General features: G+C 50.5%; 1 protein-coding gene across 2 annotated transcripts in view; it reads left to right on the top strand.

Annotated features, from left to right (window-relative positions):
- Nucleotides 1–1,578: 1,578 nt before the first annotated feature.
- Nucleotides 1,579–6,000, top strand: part of Nav1 (neuron navigator 1) — a 249,457-nt gene continuing 245,035 nt past the window's right edge. For both annotated transcript variants that reach the window (XM_029481039.1, XM_029480839.1), the window contains exon 1: nucleotides 1,579–1,783. The gene's annotated coding sequence lies outside the window, so the exon portion shown is untranslated. The remainder of the gene's footprint in view (nucleotides 1,784–6,000) is intronic.

Here is a 6,000-nt window from a genome sequence, read left to right as displayed (position 1 = left end):
CAGCAGTATGGAAGTGTAAGCCGAATAAACCCTTTCCTCCCCAACTTGCTTCTTGGTCCTGATGTTTGTGCAGGAATAGAAACCCTGACTAAGACAGCTACTCTATGCAGGCTGTGGGGACTCTGAAAAGTAAGAGGATTCCAACCGGTGCATGTTAAGTTAAATGCAGTCTCTTAAAACTGTTGATTGAGGAAGTACTATAGCCAGGCACAGCATGTCACCTACATTACCCCCTTTAATCCTTTCGGCAACATTACAGGACAAATCCTACCATTGCAGAAAACTGAGGTAGCCAGAAGTAAAAGAACTCCTTAGATCCAGTGGCAGCACAGACTTGGAGTGTGTGCCCACACCTTTAGAGCAAGGGGCTCATCGCAGGCATTAATCTGCAGCCTTCTCATCCCTCCAAAGGACAATGTGCATTCTCGGACAAATACTATAATTAAAGCCATTTCCCTGACTATCTGGGAAGGCCCCTGTCTACTGTCCACTTCCCCTTATCCTATGACTCCGAGGGACTAGGTGGACAAGGGTTCTAATCCTGACTATTCCCAGACATTGGCATTTTGCTTTCTTTCCCAGTCACCAACCCCGGCACCTTGAAAATAAATCAGTCTTCCTGATGGTTGGCTGAAACTGGGAGAAGGTAAGTCCTCACGTGCTGAGTCCTTAGTGGCAGGTGTTCCCTCTCATACAGAGCTTTGGGGCCTGAGCTAGGAGCACAGTCCACCTGGTTTCTATCTGTGTGCTTGCTTGCTGCAGCCTGAAAGCCCCCAGGTCAGGAGGCAGGCGCCTTAAGCTCACTCCAGTCTCAGCACTAGTTGCACAAGGATGTGGGTAGGGTCATTTCCCCTCTCTTCCTCCTCCTCCCACTTCTCTGGAAGAAGGGTGGGCCACGTGGGGATCAGAAAGGTGGGCAAAATTGGCTAACCAAACCTCTACTATTTGCTAGATAACTTCCGGGACTCCCCATTACCTCTCACCCAAGGGTCCCAGATCAGATAGCATGACCCTTGCCGGGTTCCAAAGTGGACGGAAATGGATGGGCGGCTCCAGAAGCAGGTTAGGACTCTCATCGATCCATCTGCACCTTTCTCTAGAACAGCTGAGATAGTTAGAGGACTTGGGCCGGAGGACCCCTCCTGGAAATGATGGTGGCGGGTCCTTCGGTAAAGGAAAGGCTCAATTGTGCTAAGGCTTCCTGTCCTGACAACTCCCGGCGTAGCCCCCGCCACGCAGCAGCCGCCTTTCTGCGGCTGGCCGGCTGGGGAGGCGGGGCAGGAAGGCTAACGCAGGAAAGGGTTACGGGAATAGCTTTCCAATGACAAAGTCTGGAAGGGACCCATGCCTCCGCCCCTCTGCGGGTTAAGCTGGCACAGTGCAGGGAGGAAAGCGAGGGCGATCCGTAGCCGGGCCTCCCCTCCCGCCCACCCCCAGCCGCGGGCGCTCCCGGCTCGGCCCTCCGCCGAGGCAGCCGGCGTGTGCCTAGGGCAGCGGGTCACCAGGCTCCGCCCCCGGCCGCCCGGTCCGGGGGACGGCACTTTGTTCAGGATGCCGCCTCCTTCTCGTAGTGGAGCGGGAGCCCGCGGCCGCCCTAGTGAGAGGCTGGAGGCCGGAGCGCGCAGCGCCGGCTGAAACTCGCGCGGGGAGCCGGCTGGGCCCCGGGAACCCCGGGAAACTTTCTGATCGCGAGGACTGGACGCCGGCCACTGCGCTGCTCGGGCGATGCGCGACTCTGCGCGGCGGCGGCGCAGACCCACAACCCGGGATCTGAAGCGCTCCGGTGAGTGACCCGCACGGGGCGGGCACGGCGGCGGCGCTGAGCTCTGCACTTGGAGGGGATGGAGTCAGCCGAGGGAGGAGAGTCTGATGCCCGAGGGAGGCTGCGGGCTGGCGCAGGAGAAGCGCGGGATAATAACCGGGATGCTAGTGGCTTCGCTGGAGTGCCTACGCCGCGGCTGGACCTTGCGGCTGTTCTAGGGTTGACAATGTGACCACCTAACTCCAACCCTCTGAGCTTCAGTTTCCCTTCCTAAGAAATACCTGCCATTTAAAGTGCTCTAAGTTCCTGCAATCAAAGGCACTAAATACTGTGCTATCACACACACACACACACACACACACACACACACACACACACACACANAGAGAGAGAGAGAGAGAGAGAGAGAGAGAGAGAGAGAGAGATCCTGACATACATAGTCAAGTCAAACCACCACCACACCACACCCTCTGGAGCAGCTACTTAACTCTTCGAACATCCCAGGAGGAGCTAAAAGAACAGCTGGGGCAGGTGACCAGGCTAGGCTTTTCCAGAAAATGTGCGCTGCCCCGCCACCACTACCATCCCCCTGCACGAGGGATACGCTGAGAAGCGCCCTCTTCAAGGCTGTTTCTTCTGGCGCTTGCCCAGGTCGTCTGGGAGCAGAAAGAGCATCGCGGAGGGAGAGAGGAGGGAGGAGAAAAGAGAAGCTGTGAAAATGTGTGAGAGAGGCTCACCTGAGGGTGCGGGTGCGGTGCCTGGGTTTTTTGCGGTCCCTTTTAATCTTCAGACTCTACCCAAACTGGCCATAGGACAGAGAGCTGGCCAAATCTGCTGATGGCATAAAGGGCAGGAAGGAACTGGGGCGGACCTGAGTGGTGAGTGGCTCGGTCAGTGCACTAGAGTGATGCCCATCCAGCAAAGAGAGTCCCTTGTCCCCCAGAGCTGAACACAGGAAAATCAGCTGGTGACTCAATGGGACTTTGTTAGGTCGGTCGGAGAGTGCAGCTGGCGCCGGCTTAAGGGAAGTGCTGGATCCCCCCCTTGATAACAAACTGTTTATCTGGCTTCCTGTTTCAGCCATTGGGATACCATTGGCTGGTTCAAATTCAATGCTAAGAAGCCTGTGGCCAGTTCTCCCCGCAAAGGCTGTGGGCTCATACAGACTTTTGCACTGTCTCCTATTTAAATCCTTGGACTTTTGGCACCGCTCTCACGGTAGGGGGACTTCCGCAGACGGTCACTCCAGAGACCTTGGTTTCTTCCCTCAGGACAAAGATACCCATTCCTCCGTCTTACTGTTTCCATCGTGCTTTGGTTGGTGCATCTTTTTACCCCGGGAAGGGAACGGCAGCAATAGGGATGTCTCCAGAGATGCGCTTTACACGGGGGAGGGTTCTAGATAAATTCTCTGTCAGCCTGTAGTTTCTCCTTCCTGCTGTGCTGTGGACTTTGGATGCGAGAACAGATAGTTCTCTGCCTTCCTTGCCTCATGTTCATAAAGTTGATCCAGAAAGAGAGAAACTGCTGGAAGAATAGACACTTTTTTTTTTCCAGCTCCTTGGGAGCCTCCAGGGGCCTTTACCTAAGGTTGCCAGGTAAGGGGGCTGTTGCTTATCTGAGGTCCCCAGAGGGCTGGTCTTAACTCCCGGGGGGTGGGGGGAGGCACAGGCCTTTGATTCTGCTTTGGATTTTAGTCAAGGGAGAATCCTCACACAAGCCTTCCTTTCCCTGTCACTCAATCTGACCAACAGATAGTAAGCACTTTATAAATATTTGCCAACTTAATGAAGCTGGGAGGAAAATCTCCGTGGCAGCCAGAGCCCACCCTCCATTTCATGCAAATGGCAGGCTATGCATTCTTTGAGAGTCTAGGTTTGGTATCTGGTGGCCCTGGTGCATCTTGGCCTGAGGAAATGCCATTTGTCCTGACCTTGCCTAGTCTGTCTCCTACCTCAACTTCATGTGAACAACTTCCAAACTCCAAGGCCTCGGGCATGCTAAGCAGTGTGCACCCGACCAAGATACAGCCGGGTCGGTCCTGAGCGCCATCTTGGCCCAGTAAGAAAGAGGCCCAGGAAACATGGACGCATCTTTTCAAGCCTGCTCATCTTTCATCCTTCTGTTTTTTAGTTGATGTGACTTCTCTCTCTTTTAAAGTACTTTTGACTCTTTACAGGGTTTATCGTAGGCTAGCATTTTAAAAGAACCTCTGTGTCTCAGCCCAACCCCTCTCCCTTCCCTTCAGCCCAGAATTCAGGCCTCCTGAAGGAAGGGCTGGGCTTCTGGCCACACAGCTGTGGTGCTGCAGAGCCCACCCAGGGCTCAAGCCTCCTCTCTCTAGAGAAGTTGGGTCTCTTTATAAAATCGCCACTTTGTAGGTAGAGCTCTTTGTCTGCAGTATTTGCATGCACAGATCTCAGCAGACAGTCCTGAGCTGTTAGCAGGGAAAGAGAGAAGCAGAAACCCAGGAAGAGGGGAGAAAGACTGTCTCCAGCCACCCGCTCTTCTGTGGAACACTGGGATCTAAAAAGTGTGGCAATACTTGGCAAACACTTCATCTTGCTGGCCCCTAGTCCCTTACTCACACACACACACACATACACACATACACACTCACACACACACACTCATCTACACACTCACAGAGAAATAATTTAAAATATTTTTAGTTCCCTTTTCTTTCTATTTTTAAAGTTCCTTCTTAATAAACACACACACAGCATTACCAACTTTTTAAGTGGAAACACCCTTTTCAGTTGCTTGGGCCTAATCTCCTAGGGAGGCTGCCGCTGACTCAGGCTTAGTGAGTTTCCTCCAAGGAGTCTGGGAGTTTGCTTCCCAGCTTCCTGTGACTCCTGAGACAAGAAGGGAGGCTGAATGGATATGACCCAGACCAATCTGAAAGGCTCATGGATCTGATTTGGCTTCTGATGCATGGCCTGTGGAGCCCCCTCTACCACCCTCATCAAATCTATTTGCTCTATTTAATTTTAATATGAGATGTACTAATATGCATGAAAAATCAGGGGCACTGATGCATGTGCCTCACCGAGGACTGTTAATAACAAGATGTTTCCACTTCAAAGGACTATTATTCTGATGGCCGGTCCTGTGATGTTCTGAAAGCTTTCCTAAATGGATTTGTTTCTTAATTTCCTTTCTGGATTGTCCGCTGCCAGTATGTTTGTATGCCGATCTTATAACCTGCTGAATTTACCCGGGAGTGTTTTTTGTGTGTGAATTTGGAATCTTCTGTATCTAAGTCCACAGCAGCTATGAATAAAGGTAGTTTTACGTCTTCCACTTTGGTTTAGGTAGGTGCTTTCCTTCCTAGCCCGATTGCTTGGGCTGTAACTTTCAGTACACTGAGTAGCCGCAGCGACGGCAGGCATCCATCCCCCTCTTGTTCTGTCTTAGAGAAGAGCTTTATGTCTTTCACTATCTAACATAATTCGAGCCATGGGCGTCTCATATTTGCCTTTTATCATCTGGTAAGGATTCACTTTTATTTATAATTTCTAATTTTTTTTTAAATTGTGAAAGGATGCTGTATTGTACCAAATGCTCCTTTCTTCATGAACCGTGTGACGTCTTTCCTCCCTTCATGTTGCTCATGCGCTGTGCTTCATTGCTCTCCTTCACTAAAGCCACCTTTGCATTCTGGGATAAATGATGCTAGAAGTCTTCTTTTTCCTTTTCAATAATCTGCAATACCTGAACCCAGATGGGATGGTGCCAATTATATTTTCCTTTATCATTGTGCTTGAAACGCTAAAAGAAAATTTTTATCATGGGAAAATATATATAACAAAAAATTTACCCATTTACCAACGTTTTTTTTTTTTCTTTTGGGACATGGTCTCTCTCTGTAACCCTGACTTTCCTGGAACTCCATAGAGAGATCTGCCTGCCTCTGCCTCCTGAGTGCTTCAACTTTTTTAAAGACAAAGAATAGAAAGACAGTATAATGGGCCTGGAGAGATGACTCAGTGCTTAAGAGCACTAACATCTCTTCCAGAGGTCCTGAGTTCAAATCCTATCAACCACATGGTGGCTCCCAACCATCTGTAATGGGATCTGATGCTCTTTTCTAGTGTGTCTGAAGACAGCTATAGCGTACTTATATATATAAAATAAATCAATAAATCTTATTTTAAAAAGACAGTATAATACAAACTGGCCACAAGATCTGATTCCCCTGCCCTAACCTCCCAAGTGCTAGCAATTACAAACTT

The sequence above is a fragment of the Mus caroli genome, chromosome 1 (assembly GCF_900094665.2).
Source record: "Mus caroli chromosome 1, CAROLI_EIJ_v1.1, whole genome shotgun sequence".
NCBI lineage: Eukaryota > Metazoa > Chordata > Mammalia > Rodentia > Muridae > Mus > Mus caroli.
Note: the sequence above shows the minus strand (reverse complement) of the source record. Positions and strands in the feature narration are given on the sequence as shown.